The 18,381-nt window shown below is 71.7% G+C and overlaps 9 non-coding genes across 9 annotated transcripts; all 9 read right to left on the reverse strand.

Moving 5' to 3' along the window:
* Positions 1-849: 849 nt before the first annotated feature.
* LOC138430514 (5S ribosomal RNA) lies at positions 850-968 on the reverse strand. Its single transcript, XR_011253209.1, has one exon. It is a non-coding gene; the product is annotated as a 5S ribosomal RNA (ribosomal RNA).
* A 1,960-nt stretch (positions 969-2,928) lies between these two features.
* Positions 2,929-3,047, reverse strand: LOC138430579 (5S ribosomal RNA). The gene has a single exon (XR_011253270.1). It is a non-coding gene; the product is annotated as a 5S ribosomal RNA (ribosomal RNA).
* Positions 3,048-5,013: 1,966 nt separating this feature from the next.
* On the reverse strand, positions 5,014-5,132 carry LOC138430601 (5S ribosomal RNA). The gene has a single exon (XR_011253290.1). It is a non-coding gene; the product is annotated as a 5S ribosomal RNA (ribosomal RNA).
* Positions 5,133-7,101: 1,969 nt separating this feature from the next.
* On the reverse strand, positions 7,102-7,220 carry LOC138430515 (5S ribosomal RNA). Its single transcript, XR_011253210.1, has one exon. It is a non-coding gene; the product is annotated as a 5S ribosomal RNA (ribosomal RNA).
* A 1,957-nt stretch (positions 7,221-9,177) lies between these two features.
* On the reverse strand, positions 9,178-9,296 carry LOC138430517 (5S ribosomal RNA). Its single transcript, XR_011253211.1, has one exon. It is a non-coding gene; the product is annotated as a 5S ribosomal RNA (ribosomal RNA).
* A 1,952-nt stretch (positions 9,297-11,248) lies between these two features.
* Positions 11,249-11,367, reverse strand: LOC138430595 (5S ribosomal RNA). Its single transcript, XR_011253285.1, has one exon. It is a non-coding gene; the product is annotated as a 5S ribosomal RNA (ribosomal RNA).
* Positions 11,368-13,327: 1,960 nt separating this feature from the next.
* Positions 13,328-13,446, reverse strand: LOC138430609 (5S ribosomal RNA). Its single transcript, XR_011253298.1, has one exon. It is a non-coding gene; the product is annotated as a 5S ribosomal RNA (ribosomal RNA).
* A 1,972-nt stretch (positions 13,447-15,418) lies between these two features.
* LOC138430518 (5S ribosomal RNA) lies at positions 15,419-15,537 on the reverse strand. The gene has a single exon (XR_011253212.1). It is a non-coding gene; the product is annotated as a 5S ribosomal RNA (ribosomal RNA).
* A 1,954-nt stretch (positions 15,538-17,491) lies between these two features.
* LOC138430519 (5S ribosomal RNA) lies at positions 17,492-17,610 on the reverse strand. Its single transcript, XR_011253213.1, has one exon. It is a non-coding gene; the product is annotated as a 5S ribosomal RNA (ribosomal RNA).
* Between the last annotated feature and the right edge of the window lie 771 nt (positions 17,611-18,381).

Consider the following 18,381-nt stretch of genomic DNA (forward strand, 5'->3'; position numbering starts at 1 on the left):
GTGCGCAAGGGAGGGGGCGTGAGCCTTGGGCCCGGCGAGCCCCGGCTGGACGCGGTGCCCTGGGGCTGGCAATCACCCGTGGGGACCCCAAGACTTCCTCGCAGCCGAGGTCTCAAAGGTCCCCTTCGGCTTGGCTCCCTGAGGCGAGACCCAGCCCCCGCCCCCAGGCCAGAGGGTGAGTGTGGGAGAGAGTGTGCGTGTGAGTGTGTCGGTGGGCGACGGTGGTGGGGTCGGGTCGACTGGGGGGGCCGGGTGGATACCCACAGTGGAGGGGGGAGGGTGTGGCGGCCGGGGCTTTGGAAGCCTGTGTGGTCCTCTTGCTGTCTCTCTCTCTCCCTCTTTCTCCGTCTCCCTTACTTGTGGTTTCCGGCTCTTGACCTGTCTGGGCTGCGGGAGGTGTGCCTGTGTTTGGGGGGAGGGGGGCGGGCGTGAGGGTGTGTGTGTGTGTGTGTGTGTGTGTGTGTGTGTGTGTTGTGCGCCCGCGCCTGCGGGAGACCGCGAGGTTGCCTGCCAGGATGCGTCTGGGGGTGGGGCTGGGGCCCCGGCCCCGCCCAGAATTGCCTGAGGCCTGCCAAGGGAGCCCCAGACAGAGACCCCCGCGCCCCCGCCGCCGCCGTTCCTCTGGTTTCCTGGACGCCGAAAGCCGAGGGGCTCGCGGGCCGCGCGGAGGCAACCCAGGTCTGCAGCGGGAGTCGGGGCCCCGGCCAGCCAACCTGAGAGGGGCTGGAAGGCAGGCGGCGGCTCTGAGCGCGGTGGGGTGCCAGGGGCCAGCGGCTGGTGCGGCTTGCGGTGCGGCTGGGGCCGGGGGCTAAAGGAGAGGGGAGGCAGGGCAAAACAGAAACAACAAAAAGCCTACAGCACCCGGTATTCCCAGGCGGTCTCCCATCCAAGTACTAACCGGGCCCGACCCTGCTTAGCTTCCGAGATCAGACGAGATCGGGCGCGTTCAGGGTGGTATGGCCGTAGACGGAGGCGGCTGCCGCCAGGCGCCCTAAGAGCCCTGCGCTGCGCCTGCCTTTCGCTCTGACCTGCCGCCCGGGCCAGCCGGCGGCCGCAGCTCTCCAGCTCTCCACGGAGCGCGCGCTGCACTTGAGCTGCACCACCCGCGACCGGACTCCCGGCGGCCCGGTGGCCGGCACACGCCGCCCCGCGCCCCGCCCCCGCCCCCGTCCCCGCCCCCCCCCCCCCCCCCCCCCCCGGCCAACACACCGCCGGCCCGGCCCGGGGGACCACAGGGCTTCCGGGACCGGGAGCAGCCGGCCGGGTGTGCCCGCCGGTGGGTGTAGCGGGGAGGGTGGAGTGAGGGGCGCCGAGGTCGTGGCGCTCTCCCACCCTGGGACCCTCCAGGCACCACCCGGCTCGGGGGCCGCCGCCCCTCCCCCAGCCCCTCGCCCACCTCCCCAAGGCGTTCGCTGCCCAGGGCCTCGGGGCCCGCTGGGGCCCGCGGTCCTCTGAGCCTCCTGCGGGCCTAGGCGCAGCCCAGCCGTGGCCCTGAGCGCCCATCCTGCCCGGCACCTGCGCGGTGCCCAAACCCACCTGCAGCCACCAGCGCCGGCGACCAGAGCTCGTCAGCCCCGCCCCTTCGCCCTACCGAGGCCCCCCCCTTGCCCCCACGCCGCCCTCCAAGCACCGGACCTTGCTGAGGGTGCAGACGAGCGACGTGCAGCCACACGGACAGGCACACAGACACACTCGCAGGCACCCACGCCAAGTGAGACAGCCGGCCGGCGCAAGCTCGTCAGCCAGGGCCACGGCCAGAGCACCCACCCGTGAGAGGCCGGGGCCAGAGGAAGGGACGGCAGGCCGGGGGTCAGGAGAGACAGAGACGCAAAGAGATGAAGGTTCAGAGACAGGCTCCCAAGACGGCGAGAGGGCAGATGCAGATGCAGATGCAGATGCAGACAGACAGACAGACACGAGCGCGCAGGCACACCCAGGGAGGGAGAGCCAGAGAGACGGAGACACAGAGCGACCGACCCACAGCGAGACGGAAAGCGGGAGACGGACAGGGCACAGGGGACGGCATCCCATCCGAGACGGACACTCTGGCACAGACCGTCACACACCGCAGAGAGCGGCCCGTGCGCAAGGGAGGGGGCGTGAGCCTTGGGCCCGGCGAGCCCCGGCTGGACGCGGTGCCCTGGGGCTGGCAATCACCCGTGGGGACCCCAAGACTTCCTCGCAGCCGAGGTCTCAAAGGTCCCCTTCGGCTTGGCTCCCTGAGGCGAGACCCAGCCCCCGCCCCCAGGCCAGAGGGTGAGTGTGGGAGAGAGTGTGCGTGTGAGTGTGTCGGTGGGCGACGGTGGTGGGGTCGGGTCGACTGGGGGGGCCGGGTGGATACCCACAGTGGAGGGGGGAGTGTGTGGCGGCCGGGGCTTTGGAAGCCTGTGCGGTCCTCTTGCTGTCTCTCTCTCTCCCTCTTTCTCCGTCTCCCTTACTTGTGGTTTCCGGCTCTTGACCTGTCTGGGCTGCGGGAGGTGTGCCTGTGTTTGGGGGGAGGGGGGCGGGCGTGAGGGTGTGTGTGTGTGTGTGTGTGTGTGTGTGTGTGTGTTGTGCGCCCGCGCCTGCGGGAGACCGCGAGGTTGCCTGCCAGGATGCGTCTGGGGGTGGGGCTGGGGCCCCGGCCCCGCCCAGAATTGCCTGAGGCCTGCCAAGGGAGCCCCAGACAGAGACCCCCGCGCCCCCGCCGCCGCCGTTCCTCTGGTTTCCTGGCCGCCGAAAGCCGAGGGGCTCGCGGGCCGCGCGGAGGCAACCCAGGTCTGCAGCGGGAGTCGGGGCCCCGGCCAGCCAACCTGAGAGGGGCTGGAAGGCAGGCGGCGGCTCTGAGCGCGGTGGGGTGCCAGGGGCCAGCGGCTGGTGCGGCTTGCGGTGCGGCTGGGGCCGGGGGCTAAAGGAGAGGGGAGGCAGGGCAAAACAGAAACAACAAAAAGCCTACAGCACCCGGTATTCCCAGGCGGTCTCCCATCCAAGTACTAACCGGGCCCGACCCTGCTTAGCTTCCGAGATCAGACGAGATCGGGCGCATTCAGGGTGGTATGGCCGTAGACGGAGGCGGCTGCCGCCAGGCGCCCTAAGAGCCCTGCGCTGCGCCTGCCTTTCGCTCTGACCTGCCGCCCGGGCCAGCCGGCGGCCGCAGCTCTCCAGCTCTCCACGGAGCGCGCGCTGCACTTGAGCTGCACCACCCGCGACCGGACTCCCGGCGGCCCGGTGGCCGGCACACGCCGCCCCGCGCCCCGCCCCCGCCCACGTCCCCGCCCCCCCCCCCCCCCCCCCCCCCCCCCCTGGCCAACACACCGCCGGCCCGGCCCGGGGGACCACAGGGCTTCCGGGACCGGGAGCAGCCGGCCGGGTGTGCCCGCCGGTGGGTGTAGCGGGGAGGGTGGAGTGAGGGGCGCCGAGGTCGTGGCGCTCTCCCACCCTGGGACCCTCCAGGCACCACCCGGCTCGGGGGCCGCCGCCCCTCCCCCAGCCCCTCGCCCACCTCCCCAAGGCGTTCGCTGCCCAGGGCCTCGGGGCCCGCTGGGGCCCGCGGTCCTCTGAGCCTCCTGCGGGCCTAGGCGCAGCCCAGCCGTGGCCCTGAGCGCCCATCCTGCCCGGCACCTGCGCGGTGCCCAAACCCACCTGCAGCCACCAGCGCCGGCGACCAGAGCTCGTCAGCCCCGCCCCTTCGCCCTACCGAGGCCCCCCCCTTGCCCCCACGCCGCCCTCCAAGCACCGGACCTTGCTGAGGGTGCAGACGAGCGACGTGCAGCCACACGGACAGGCACACAGACACACTCGCAGGCACCCACGCCAAGTGAGACAGCCGGCCGGCGCAAGCTCGTCAGCCAGGGCCACGGCCAGAGCACCCACCCGTGAGAGGCCGGGGCCAGAGGAAGGGACGGCAGGCCGGGGGTCAGGAGAGACAGAGACGCAAAGAGATGAAGGTTCAGAGACAGGCTCCCAAGACGGCGAGAGGGCAGATGCAGATGCAGATGCAGATGCAGACAGACAGACAGACACGAGCGCGCAGGCACACCCAGGGAGGGAGAGCCAGAGAGACGGAGACACAGAGCGACCGACCCACAGCGAGACGGAAAGCGGGAGACGGACAGGGCACAGGGGACGGCATCCCATCCGAGACGGACACTCTGGCACAGACCGTCACACACCGCAGAGAGCGGCCCGTGCGCAAGGGAGGGGGCGTGAGCCTTGGGCCCGGCGAGCCCCGGCTGGACGCGGTGCCCTGGGGCTGGCAATCACCCGTGGGGACCCCAAGACTTCCTCGCAGCCGAGGTCTCAAAGGTCCCCTTCGGCTTGGCTCCCTGAGGCGAGACCCAGCCCCCGCCCCCAGGCCAGAGGGTGAGTGTGGGAGAGAGTGTGCGTGTGAGTGTGTCGGTGGGCGACGGTGGTGGGGTCGGGTCGACTGGGGGGGCCGGGTGGATACCCACAGTGGAGGGGGGAGTGTGTGGCGGCCGGGGCTTTGGAAGCCTGTGCGGTCCTCTTGCTGTCTCTCTCTCTCCCTCTTTCTCCGTCTCCCTTACTTGTGGTTTCCGGCTCTTGACCTGTCTGGGCTGCGGGAGGTGTGCCTGTGTTTGGGGGGAGGGGGGCGGGCGTGAGGGTGTGTGTGTGTGTGTGTGTGTGTGTGTGTGTGTGTTGTGCGCCCGCGCCTGCGGGAGACCGCGAGGTTGCCTGCCAGGATGCGTCTGGGGGTGGGGCTGGGGCCCCGGCCCCGCCCAGAATTGCCTGAGGCCTGCCAAGGGAGCCCCAGACAGAGACCCCCGCGCCCCCGCCGCCGCCGTTCCTCTGGTTTCCTGGCCGCCGAAAGCCGAGGGGCTCGCGGGCCGCGCGGAGGCAACCCAGGTCTGCAGCGGGAGTCGGGGCCCCGGCCAGCCAACCTGAGAGGGGCTGGAAGGCAGGCGGCGGCTCTGAGCGCGGTGGGGTGCCAGGGGCCAGCGGCTGGTGCGGCTTGCGGTGCGGCTGGGGCCGGGGGCTAAAGGAGAGGGGAGGCAGGGCAAAACAGAAACAACAAAAAGCCTACAGCACCCGGTATTCCCAGGCGGTCTCCCATCCAAGTACTAACCGGGCCCGACCCTGCTTACCTTCCGAGATCAGACGAGATCGGGCGCGTTCAGGGTGGTATGGCCGTAGACGGAGGCGGCTGCCGCCAGGCGCCCTAAGAGCCCTGCGCTGCGCCTGCCTTTCGCTCTGACCTGCCGCCCGGGCCAGCCGGCGGCCGCAGCTCTCCAGCTCTCCACGGAGCGCGCGCTGCACTTGAGCTGCACCACCCGCGACCGGACTCCCGGCGGCCCGGTGGCCGGCACACGCCGCCCCGCCCCCCGGCCCCGCCCACGTCCCCGCCCCCCCCCCCCCCCCCCCCCCGGCCAACACACCGCCGGCCCGGCCCGGGGGACCACAGGGCTTCCGGGACCGGGAGCAGCCGGCCGGGTGTGCCCGCCGGTGGGTGTAGCGGGGAGGGTGGAGTGAGGGTCGCCGAGGTCGTGGTGCTCTCCCACCCTGGGACCCTCCAGGCACCACCCGGCTCGGGGGCCGCCGCCCCTCCCCCAGCCCCTCGCCCACCTCCCCAAGGCGTTCGCTGCCCAGGGCCTCGGGGCTCGCTGGGGCCCGCGGTCCTCTGAGCCTCCTGCGGGCCTAGGCGCAGCCCAGCCGTGGCCCTGAGCGCCCATCCTGCCCGGCACCTGCGCGGTGCCCAAACCCACCTGCAGCCACCAGCGCCGGCGACCAGAGCTCGTCAGCCCCACCCCTTCGCCCTACCGAGGCCCCCCCCTTGCCCCCACGCCGCCCTCCAAGCACCGGACCTTGCTGAGGGTGCAGACGAGCGACGTGCAGCCACACGGACAGGCACACAGACACACTCGCAGGCACCCACGCCAAGTGAGACAGCCGGCCGGCGCAAGCTCGTCAGCCAGGGCCACGGCCAGAGCACCCCCCCGTGAGAGGCCGGGGCCAGAGGAAGGGACGGCAGGCCGGGGGTCAGGAGAGACAGAGACGCAAAGAGATGAAGGTTCAGAGACAGGCTCCCAAGACGGCGAGAGGGCAGATGCTGATGCAGATGCAGATGCAGATGCAGACAGACAGACAGACACGAGCGCGCAGGCACACCCAGGGAGGGAGAGCCAGAGAGACGGAGACACAGAGCGACCGACCCACAGCGAGACGGAAAGCGGGAGACGGACAGGGCACAGGGGACGGCATCCCATCCGAGACGGACACTCTGGCACAGACCGTCACACACCGCAGAGAGCGGCCCGCGCGCAAGGGAGGGGGCGTGAGCCTTGGGCCCGGCGAGCCCCGGCTGGACGCGGTGCCCTGGGGCTGGCAATCACCCGTGGGGACCCCAAGACTTCCTCGCAGCCGAGGTCTCAAAGGTCCCCTTCGGCTTGGCTCCCTGAGGCGAGACCCAGCCCCCGCCCCCAGGCCAGAGGGTGAGTGTGGGAGAGAGTGTGCGTGTGAGTGTGTCGGTGGGCGACGGTGGTGGGGTCGGGTCGACTGGGGGGGCCGGGTGGATACCCACAGTGGAGGGGGGAGGGTGTGGCGGCCGGGGCTTTGGAAGCCTGTGCGGTCCTCTTGCTGTCTCTCTCTCTCCCTCTTTCTCCGTCTCCCTTACTTGTGGTTTCCGGCTCTTGACCTGTCTGGGCTGCGGGAGGTGTGCCTGTGTTTGGGGGGAGGGGGGCGGGCGTGAGGGTGTGTGTGTGTGTGTGTGTGTGTGTGTGTGTGTGTGTGTTGTGCGCCCGCGCCTGCGGGAGACCGCGAGGTTGCCTGCCAGGATGCGTCTGGGGGTGGGGCTGGGGCCCCGGCCCCGCCCAGAATTGCCTGAGGCCTGCCAAGGGAGCCCCAGACAGAGACCCCCGCGCCCCCGCCGCCGCCGTTCCTCTGGTTTCCTGGACGCCGAAAGCCGAGGGGCTCGCGGGCCGCGCGGAGGCAACCCAGGTCTGCAGCGGGAGTCGGGGCCCCGGCCAGCCAACCTGAGAGGGGCTGGAAGGCAGGCGGCGGCTCTGAGCGCGGTGGGGTGCCAGGGGCCAGCGGCTGGTGCGGCTTGCGGTGCGGCTGGGGCCGGGGGCTAAAGGAGAGGGGAGGCAGGGCAAAACAGAAACAACAAAAAGCCTACAGCACCCGGTATTCCCAGGCGGTCTCCCATCCAAGTACTAACCGGGCCCGACCCTGCTTAGCTTCCGAGATCAGACGAGATCGGGCGCGTTCAGGGTGGTATGGCCGTAGACGGAGGCGGCTGCCGCCAGGGGCCCTAAGAGCCCTGCGCTGCGCCTGCCTTTCGCTCTGACCTGCCGCCCGGGCCAGCCGGCGGCCGCAGCTCTCCAGCTCTCCACGGAGCGCGCGCTGCACTTGAGCTGCACCACCCGCGACCGGACTCCCGGCGGCCCGGTGGCCGGCACACGCCGCCCCGCGCCCCGCCCCCCCCCACGTCCCCGCCCCCCCCCCCCCCCCCCCCGGCCAACACACCGCCGGCCCGGCCCGGGGGACCACAGGGCTTCCGGGACCGGGAGCAGCCGGCCGGGTGTGCCCGCCGGTGGGTGTAGCGGGGAGGGTGGAGTGAGGGGCGCCGAGGTCGTGGCGCTCTCCCACCCTGGGACCCTCCAGGCACCACCCGGCTCGGGGGCCGCCGCCCCTCCCCCAGCCCCTCGCCCACCTCCCCAAGGCGTTCGCTGCCCAGGGCCTCGGGGCCCGCTGGGGCCCGCGGTCCTCTGAGCCTCCTGCGGGCCTAGGCGCAGCCCAGCCGTGGCCCTGAGCGCCCATCCTGCCCGGCACCTGCGCGGTGCCCAAACCCACCTGCAGCCACCAGCGCCGGCGACCAGAGCTCGTCAGCCCCGCCCCTTCGCCCTACCGAGGCCCCCCCCTTGCCCCCACGCCGCCCTCCAAGCACCGGACCTTGCTGAGGGTGCAGACGAGCGACGTGCAGCCACACGGACAGGCACACAGACACACTCGCAGGCACCCACGCCAAGTGAGACAGCCGGCCGGCGCAAGCTCGTCAGCCAGGGCCACGGCCAGAGCACCCACCCGTGAGAGGCCGGGGCCAGAGGAAGGGACGGCAGGCCGGGGGTCAGGAGAGACAGAGACGCAAAGAGATGAAGGTTCAGAGACAGGCTCCCAAGACGGCGAGAGGGCAGATGCAGATGCAGATGCAGATGCAGACAGACAGACAGACACGAGCGCGCAGGCACACCCAGGGAGGGAGAGCCAGAGAGACGGAGACACAGAGCGACCGACCCACAGTGAGACGGAAAGCGGGAGACGGACAGGGCACAGGGGACGGCATCCCATCCGAGACGGACACTCTGGCACAGACCGTCACACACCGCAGAGAGCGGCCCGTGCGCAAGGGAGGGGGCGTGAGCCTTGGGCCCGGCGAGCCCCGGCTGGACGCGGTGCCCTGGGGCTGGCAATCACCCGTGGGGACCCCAAGACTTCCTCGCAGCCGAGGTCTCAAAGGTCCCCTTCGGCTTGGCTCCCTGAGGCGAGACCCAGCCCCCGCCCCCAGGCCAGAGGGTGAGTGTGGGAGAGAGTGTGCGTGTGAGTGTGTCGGTGGGCGACGGTGGTGGGGTCGGGTCGACTGGGGGGGCCGGGTGGATACCCACAGTGGAGGGGGGAGTGTGTGGCGGCCGGGGCTTTGGAAGCCTGTGCGGTCCTCTTGCTGTCTCTCTCTCTCCCTCTTTCTCCGTCTCCCTTACTTGTGGTTTCCGGCTCTTGACCTGTCTGGGCTGCGGGAGGTGTGCCTGTGTTTGGGGGGAGGGGGGCGGGCGTGAGGGTGTGTGTGTGTGTGTGTGTGTGTGTGTGTGTGTGTTGTGCGCCCGCGCCTGCGGGAGACCGCGAGGTTGCCTGCCAGGATGCGTCTGGGGGTGGGGCTGGGGCCCCGGCCCCGCCCAGAATTGCCTGAGGCCTGCCAAGGGAGCCCCAGACAGAGACCCCCGCGCCCCCGCCGCCGCCGTTCCTCTGGTTTCCTGGACGCCGAAAGCCGAGGGGCTCGCGGGCCGCGCGGAGGCAACCCAGGTCTGCAGCGGGAGTCGGGGCCCCGGCCAGCCAACCTGAGAGGGGCTGGAAGGCAGGCGGCGGCTCTGAGCGCGGTGGGGTGCCAGGGGCCAGCGGCTGGTGCGGCTTGCGGTGCGGCTGGGGCCGGGGGCTAAAGGAGAGGGGAGGCAGGGCAAAACAGAAACAACAAAAAGCCTACAGCACCCGGTATTCCCAGGCGGTCTCCCATCCAAGTACTAACCGGGCCCGACCCTGCTTAGCTTCCGAGATCAGACGAGATCGGGCGCGTTCAGGGTGGTATGGCCGTAGACGGAGGCGGCTGCCGCCAGGCGCCCTAAGAGCCCTGCGCTGCGCCTGCCTTTCGCTCTGACCTGCCGCCCGGGCCAGCCGGCGGCCGCAGCTCTCCAGCTCTCCACGGAGCGCGCGCTGCACTTGAGCTGCACCACCCGCGACCGGACTCCCGGCGGCCCGGTGGCCGGCACACGCCGCCCCGCGCCCCCCCCCCGCCCCCGGCCCCCCCCCCCCCCCCCCCCCCCCGGCCAACACACCGCCGGCCCGGCCCGGGGGACCACAGGGCTTCCGGGACCGGGAGCAGCCGGCCGGGTGTGCCCGCCGGTGGGTGTAGCGGGGAGGGTGGAGTGAGGGGCGCCGAGGTCGTGGCGCTCTCCCACCCTGGGACCCTCCAGGCACCACCCGGCTCGGGGGCCGCCGCCCCTCCCCCAGCCCCTCGCCCACCTCCCCAAGGCGTTCGCTGCCCAGGGCCTCGGGGCCCGCTGGGGCCCGCGGTCCTCTGAGCCTCCTGCGGGCCTAGGCGCAGCCCAGCCGTGGCCCTGAGCGCCCATCCTGCCCGGCACCTGCGCGGTGCCCAAACCCACCTGCAGCCACCAGCGCCGGCGACCAGAGCTCGTCAGCCCCGCCCCTTCGCCCTACCGAGGCCCCCCCCTTGCCCCCACGCCGCCCTCCAAGCACCGGACCTTGCTGAGGGTGCAGACGAGCGACGTGCAGCCACACGGACAGGCACACAGACACACTCGCAGGCACCCACGCCAAGTGAGACAGCCGGCCGGCGCAAGCTCGTCAGCCAGGGCCACGGCCAGAGCACCCACCCGTGAGAGGCCGGGGCCAGAGGAAGGGACGGCAGGCCGGGGGTCAGGAGAGACAGAGACGCAAAGAGATGAAGGTTCAGAGACAGGCTCCCAAGACGGCGAGAGGGCAGATGCAGATGCAGATGCAGATGCAGACAGACAGACAGACACGAGCGCGCAGGCACACCCAGGGAGGGAGAGCCAGAGAGACGGAGACACAGAGCGACCGACCCACAGCGAGACGGAAAGCGGGAGACGGACAGGGCACAGGGGACGGCATCCCATCCGAGACGGACACTCTGGCACAGACCGTCACACACCGCAGAGAGCGGCCCGTGCGCAAGGGAGGGGGCGTGAGCCTTGGGCCCGGCGAGCCCCGGCTGGACGCGGTGCCCTGGGGCTGGCAATCACCCGTGGGGACCCCAAGACTTCCTCGAAGCCGAGGTCTCAAAGGTCCCCTTCGGCTTGGCTCCCTGAGGCGAGACCCAGCCCCCGCCCCCAGGCCAGAGGGTGAGTGTGGGAGAGGGTGTGCGTGTGAGTGTGTCGGTGGGCGACGGTGGGGTCGGGTCGACTGGGGGGGCCGGGTGGATACCCACAGTGGAGGGGGGAGGGTGTGGCGGCCGGGGCTTTGGAAGCCTGTGCGGTCCTCTTGCTGTCTCTCTCTCTCCCTCTTTCTCCGTCTCCCTTACTTGTGGTTTCCGGCTCTTGACCTGTCTGGGCTGCGGGAGGTGTGCCTGTGTTTGGGGGGAGGGGGGCGGGCGTGAGGGTGTGTGTGTGTGTGTGTGTGTGTGTGTGTGTGTGTGTTGTGCGCCCGCGCCTGCGGGAGACCGCGAGGTTGCCTGCCAGGATGCGTCTGGGGGTGGGGCTGGGGCCCCGGCCCCGCCCAGAATTGCCTGAGGCCTGCCAAGGGAGCCCCAGACAGAGACCCCCGCGCCCCCGCCGCCGTTCCTCTGGTTTCCTGGACGCCGAAAGCCGAGGGGCTCGCGGGCCGCGCGGAGGCAACCCAGGTCTGCAGCGGGAGTCGGGGCCCCGGCCAGCCAACCTGAGAGGGGCTGGAAGGCAGGCGGCGACTCTGAGCGCGGTGGGGTGCCAGGGGCCAGCGGCTGGTGCGGCTTGCGGTGCGGCTGGGGCCGGGGGCTAAAGGAGAGGGGAGGCAGGGCAAAACAGAAACAACAAAAAGCCTACAGCACCCGGTATTCCCAGGCGGTCTCCCATCCAAGTACTAACCGGGCCCGACCCTGCTTAGCTTCCGAGATCAGACGAGATCGGGCGCGTTCAGGGTGGTATGGCTGTAGACGGAGGCGGCTGCCGCCAGGCGCCCTAAGAGCCCTGCGCTGCGCCTGCCTTTCGCTCTGACCTGCCGCCCGGGCCAGCCGGCGGCCGCAGCTCTCCAGCTCTCCACGGAGCGCGCGCTGCACTTGAGCTGCACCACCCGCGACCGGACTCCCGGCGGCCCGGTGGCCGGTACACGCCGCCCCGCGCCCCGCCCCCGCCCACGTCCCCCCCCCCCCCCGCCCCGGCCAACACACCGCCGGCCCGGCCCGGGGTACCACAGGGCTTCCGGGACCGGGAGCAGCCGGCCGGGTGTGCCCGCCGGTGGGTGTAGCGGGGAGGGTGGAGTGAGGGGCGCCGAGGTCGTGGCGCTCTCCCACCCTGGGACCCTCCAGGCACCACCCGGCTCGGGGGCCGCCGCCCCTCCCCCAGCCCCTCGCCCACCTCCCCAAGGCGTTCGCTGCCCAGGGCCTCGGGGCTCGCTGGGGCCCGCGGTCCTCTGAGCCTCCTGCGGGCCTAGGCGCAGCCCAGCCGTGGCCCTGAGCGCCCATCCTGCCCGGCACCTGCGCGGTGCCCAAACCCACCTGCAGCCACCAGCGCCGGCGACCAGAGCTCGTCAGCCCCACCCCTTCGCCCTACCGAGGCCCCCCCCTTGCCCCCACGCCGCCCTCCAAGCACCGGACCTTGCTGAGGGTGCAGACGAGCGACGTGCAGCCACACGGACAGGCACACAGACACACTCGCAGGCACCCACGCCAAGTGAGACAGCCGGCCGGCGCAAGCTCGTCAGCCAGGGCCACGGCCAGAGCACCCACCCGTGAGAGGCCGGGGCCAGAGGAAGGGACGGCAGGCCGGGGGTCAGGAGAGACAGAGACGCAAAGAGATGAAGGTTCAGAGACAGGCTCCCAAGACGGCGAGAGGGCAGATGCAGATGCAGATGCAGATGCAGATGCAGACAGACAGACAGACACGAGCGCGCAGGCACACCCAGGGAGGGAGAGCCAGAGAGACGGAGACACAGAGCGACCGACCCACAGCGAGACGGAAAGCGGGAGACGGACAGGGCACAGGGGACGGCATCCCATCCGAGACGGACACTCTGGCACAGACCGTCACACACCGCAGAGAGCGGCCCGCGCGCAAGGGAGGGGGCGTGAGCCTTGGGCCCGGCGAGCCCCGGCTGGACGCGGTGCCCTGGGGCTGGCAATCACCCGTGGGGACCCCAAGACTTCCTCGCAGCCGAGGTCTCAAAGGTCCCCTTCGGCTTGGCTCCCTGAGGCGAGACCCAGCCCCCGCCCCCAGGCCAGAGGGTGAGTGTGGGAGAGAGTGTGCGTGTGAGTGTGTCGGTGGGCGACGGTGGGGTCGGGTCGACTGGGGGGGCCGGGTGGATACCCACAGTGGAGGGGGGAGGGTGTGGCGGCCGGGGCTTTGGAAGCCTGTGCGGTCCTCTTGCTGTCTCTCTCTCTCCCTCTTTCTCCGTCTCCCTTACTTGTGGTTTCCGGCTCTTGACCTGTCTGGGCTGCGGGAGGTGTGCCTGTGTTTGGGGGGAGGGGGGCGGGCGTGAGGGTGTGTGTGTGTGTGTGTGTGTGTGTGTGTGTGTGTGTGTGTTGTGCGCCCGCGCCTGCGGGAGACCGCGAGGTTGCCTGCCAGGATGCGTCTGGGGGTGGGGCTGGGGCCCCGGCCCCGCCCAGAATTGCCTGAGGCCTGCCAAGGGAGCCCCAGACAGAGACCCCCGCGCCCCCGCCGCCGCCGTTCCTCTGGTTTCCTGGCCGCCGAAAGCCGAGGGGCTCGCGGGCCGCGCGGAGGCAACCCAGGTCTGCAGCGGGAGTCGGGGCCCCGGCCAGCCAACCTGAGAGGGGCTGGAAGGCAGGCGGCGGCTCTGAGCGCGGTGGGGTGCCAGGGGCCAGCGGCTGGTGCGGCTTGCGGTGCGGCTGGGGCCGGGGGCTAAAGGAGAGGGGAGGCAGGGCAAAACAGAAACAACAAAAAGCCTACAGCACCCGGTATTCCCAGGCGGTCTCCCATCCACGTACTAACCGGGCCCGACCCTGCTTAGCTTCCGAGATCAGACGAGATCGGGCGCGTTCAGGGTGGTATGGCCGTAGACGGAGGCGGCTGCCGCCAGGCGCCCTAAGAGCCCTGCGCTGCGCCTGCCTTTCGCTCTGACCTGCCGCCCGGGCCAGCCGGCGGCCGCAGCTCTCCAGCTCTCCACGGAGCGCGCGCTGCACTTGAGCTGCACCACCCGCGACCGGACTCCCGGCGGCCCGGTGGCCGGCACACGCCGCCCCGCGCCCCGCCCCCGCCCCCGTCCCCGCCCCCCCCCCCCCCCCCCCCCCCCCGGCCAACACACCGCCGGCCCGGCCCGGGGGACCACAGGGCTTCCGGGACCGGGAGCAGCCGGCCGGGTGTGCCCGCCGGTGGGTGTAGCGGGGAGGGTGGAGTGAGGGGCGCCGAGGTCGTGGCGCTCTCCCACCCTGGGACCCTCCAGGCACCACCCGGCTCGGGGGCCGCCGCCCCTCCCCCAGCCCCTCGCCCACCTCCCCAAGGCGTTCGCTGCCCAGGGCCTCGGGGCCCGCTGGGGCCCGCGGTCCTCTGAGCCTCCTGCGGGCCTAGGCGCAGCCCAGCCGTGGCCCTGAGCGCCCATCCTGCCCGGCACCTGCGCGGTGCCCAAACCCACCTGCAGCCACCAGCGCCGGCGACCAGAGCTCGTCAGCCCCGCCCCTTCGCCCTACCGAGGCCCCCCCCTTGCCCCCACGCCGCCCTCCAAGCACCGGACCTTGCTGAGGGTGCAGACGAGCGACGTGCAGCCACACGGACAGGCACACAGACACACTCGCAGGCACCCACGCCAAGTGAGACAGCCGGCCGGCGCAAGCTCGTCAGCCAGGGCCACGGCCAGAGCACCCCCCCGTGAGAGGCCGGGGCCAGAGGAAGGGACGGCAGGCCGGGGGTCAGGAGAGACAGAGACGCAAAGAGATGAAGGTTCAGAGACAGGCTCCCAAGACGGCGAGAGGGCAGATGCTGATGCAGATGCAGATGCAGATGCAGACAGACAGACAGACACGAGCGCGCAGGCACACCCAGGGAGGGAGAGCCAGAGAGACGGAGACACAGAGCGACCGACCCACAGCGAGACGGAAAGCGGGAGACGGACAGGGCACAGGGGACGGCATCCCATCCGAGACGGACACTCTGGCACAGACCGTCACACACCGCAGAGAGCGGCCCGTGCGCAAGGGAGGGGGCGTGAGCCTTGGGCCCGGCGAGCCCCGGCTGGACGCGGTGCCCTGGGGCTGGCAATCACCCGTGGGGACCCCAAGACTTCCTCGCAGCCGAGGTCTCAAAGGTCCCCTTCGGCTTGGCTCCCTGAGGCGAGACCCAGCCCCCGCCCCCAGGCCAGAGGGTGAGTGTGGGAGAGAGTGTGCGTGTGAGTGTGTCGGTGGGCGACGGTGGTGGGGTCGGGTCGACTGGGGGGGCCGGGTGGATACCCACAGTGGAGGGGGGAGGGTGTGGCGGCCGGGGCTTTGGAAGCCTGTGCGGTCCTCTTGCTGTCTCTCTCTCTCCCTCTTTCTCCGTCTCCCTTACTTGTGGTTTCCGGCTCTTGACCTGTCTGGGCTGCGGGAGGTGTGCCTGTGTTTGGGGGGAGGGGGGCGGGCGTGAGGGTGTGTGTGTGTGTGTGTGTGTGTGTGTGTGTGTGTGTGTTGTGCGCCCGCGCCTGCGGGAGACCGCGAGGTTGCCTGCCAGGATGCGTCTGGGGGTGGGGCTGGGGCCCCGGCCCCGCCCAGAATTGCCTGAGGCCTGCCAAGGGAGCCCCAGACAGAGACCCCCGCGCCCCCGCCGCCGCCGTTCCTCTGGTTTCCTGGACGCCGAAAGCCGAGGGGCTCGCGGGCCGCGCGGAGGCAACCCAGGTCTGCAGCGGGAGTCGGGGCCCCGGCCAGCCAACCTGAGAGGGGCTGGAAGGCAGGCGGCGGCTCTGAGCGCGGTGGGGTGCCAGGGGCCAGCGGCTGGTGCGGCTTGCGGTGCGGCTGGGGCCGGGGGCTAAAGGAGAGGGGAGGCAGGGCAAAACAGAAACAACAAAAAGCCTACAGCACCCGGTATTCCCAGGCGGTCTCCCATCCAAGTACTAACCGGGCCCGACCCTGCTTAGCTTCCGAGATCAGACGAGATCGGGCGCGTTCAGGGTGGTATGGCCGTAGACGGAGGCGGCTGCCGCCAGGCGCCCTAAGAGCCCTGCGCTGCGCCTGCCTTTCGCTCTGACCTGCCGCCCGGGCCAGCCGGCGGCCGCAGCTCTCCAGCTCTCCACGGAGCGCGCGCTGCACTTGAGCTGCACCACCCGCGACCGGACTCCCGGCGGCCCGGTGGCCGGCACACGCCGCCCCGCGCCCCGCCCCCGCCCACGTCCCCGCCCCCCGCCCCCCCCCCCGGCCAACACACCGCCGGCCCGGCCCGGGGGACCACAGGGCTTCCGGGACCGGGAGCAGCCGGCCGGGTGTGCCCGCCGGTGGGTGTAGCGGGGAGGGTGGAGTGAGGGGCGCCGAGGTCGTGGCGCTCTCCCACCCTGGGACCCTCCAGGCACCACCCGGCTCGGGGGCCGCCGCCCCTCCCCCAGCCCCTCGCCCACCTCCCCAAGGCGTTCGCTGCCCAGGGCCTCGGGGCCCGCTGGGGCCCGCGGTCCTCTGAGCCTCCTGCGGGCCTAGGCGCAGCCCAGCCGTGGCCCTGAGCGCCCATCCTGCCCGGCACCTGCGCGGTGCCCAAACCCACCTGCAGCCACCAGCGCCGGCGACCAGAGCTCGTCAGCCCCGCCCCTTCGCCCTACCGAGGCCCCCCCCTTGCCCCCACGCCGCCCTCCAAGCACCGGACCTTGCTGAGGGTGCAGACGAGCGACGTGCAGCCACACGGACAGGCACACAGACACACTCGCAGGCACCCACGCCAAGTGAGACAGCCGGCCGGCGCAAGCTCGTCAGCCAGGGCCACGGCCAGAGCACCCACCCGTGAGAGGCCGGGGCCAGAGGAAGGGACGGCAGGCCGGGGGTCAGGAGAGACAGAGACGCAAAGAGATGAAGGTTCAGAGACAGGCTCCCAAGACGGCGAGAGGGCAGATGCAGATGCAGATGCAGATGCAGACAGACAGACAGACACGAGCGCGCAGGCACACCCAGGGAGGGAGAGCCAGAGAGACGGAGACACAGAGCGACCGACCCACAGCGAGACGGAAAGCGGGAGACGGACAGGGCACAGGGGACGGCATCCCATCCGAGACGGACACTCTGGCACAGACCGTCACACACCGCAGAGAGCGGCCCGTGCGCAAGGGAGGGGGCGTGAGCCTTGGGCCCGGCGAGCCCCGGCTGGACGCGGTGCCCTGGGGCTGGCAATCACCCGTGGGGACCCCAAGACTTCCTCGCAGCCGAGGTCTCAAAGGTCCCCTTCGGCTTGGCTCCCTGAGGCGAGACCCAGCCCCCGCCCCCAGGCCAGAGGGTGAGTGTGGGAGAGAGTGTGCGTGTGAGTGTGTCGGTGGGCGACGGTGGGGTCGGGTCGACTGGGGGGGCCGGGTGGATACCCACAGTGGAGGGGGGAGGGTGTGGCGGCCGGGGCTTTGGAAGCCTGTGCGGTCCTCTTGCTGTCTCTCTCTCTCCCTCTTTCTCCGTCTCCCTTACTTGTGGTTTCCGGCTCTTGACCTGTCTGGGCTGCGGGAGGTGTGCCTGTGTTTGGGGGGAGGGGGGCGGGCGTGAGGGTGTGTGTGTGTGTGTGTGTGTGTGTGTGTGTGTGTGTTGTGCGCCCGCGCCTGCGGGAGACCGCGAGGTTGCCTGCCAGGATGCGTCTGGGGGTGGGGCTGGGGCCCCGGCCCCGCCCAGAATTGCCTGAGGCCTGCCAAGGGAGCCCCAGACAGAGACCCCCGCGCCCCCGCCGCCGCCGTTCCTCTGGTTTCCTGGACGCCGAAAGCCGAGGGGCTCGCGGGCCGCGCGGAGGCAACCCAGGTCTGCAGCGGGAGTCGGGGCCCCGGCCAGCCAACCTGAGAGGGGCTGGAAGGCAGGCGGCGGCTCTGAGCGCGGTGGGGTGCCAGGGGCCAGCGGCTGGTGCGGCTTGCGGTGCGGCTGGGGCCGGGGGCTAAAGGAGAGGGGAGGCAGGGCAAAACAGAAACAACAAAAAGCCTACAGCACCCGGTATTCCCAGGCGGTCTCCCATCCAAGTACTAACCGGGCCCGACCCTGCTTAGCTTCCGAGATCAGACGAGATCGGGCGCGTTCAGGGTGGTATGGCCGTAGACGGAGGCGGCTGCCGCCAGGCGCCCTAAGAGCCCTGCGCTGCGCCTGCCTTTCGCTCTGACCTGCCGTCCGGGCCAGCCGGCGGCCGCAGCTCTCCAGCTCTCCACGGAGCGCGCGCTGCACTTGAGCTGCACCACCCGCGACCGGACTCCCGGCGGCCCGGTGGCCGGCACACGCCGCCCCGCGCCCCGCCCCCGCCCACGTCCCCGCCCCCCCCCCCCCCCCCCCGGCCAACACACCGCCGGCCCGGCCCGGGGGACCACAGGGCTTCCGGGACCGGGAGCAGCCGGCCGGGTGTGCCCGCCGGGGGGTGTAGCGGGGAGGGTGGAGTGAGGGGCGCCGAGGTCGTGGCGCTCTCCCACCCTGGGACCCTCCAGGCACCACCCGGCTCGGGGGCCGCCGCCCCTCCCCCAGCCCCTCGCCCACCTCCCCAAGGCGTTCGCTGCCCAGGGCCTCGGGGCCCGCTGGGGCCCGCGGTCCTCTGAGCCTCCTGCGGGCCTAGGCGCAGCCCAGCCGTGGCCCTGAGCGCCCATCCTGCCCGGCACCTGCGCGGTGCCCAAACCCACCTGCAGCCACCAGCGCCGGCGACCAGAGCTCGTCAGCCCCGCCCCTTCGCCCTACCGAGGCCCCCCCCTTGCCCCCACGCCGCCCTCCAAGCACCGGACCTTGCTGAGGGTGCAGACGAGCGACGTGCAGCCACACGGACAGGCACACAGACACACTCGCAGGCACCCACGCCAAGTGAGACAGCCGGCCGGCGCAAGCTCGTCAGC

The sequence above is a fragment of the Ovis canadensis genome, chromosome 25 (assembly GCF_042477335.2).
Source record: "Ovis canadensis isolate MfBH-ARS-UI-01 breed Bighorn chromosome 25, ARS-UI_OviCan_v2, whole genome shotgun sequence".
Lineage (NCBI taxonomy): Eukaryota > Metazoa > Chordata > Mammalia > Artiodactyla > Bovidae > Ovis > Ovis canadensis.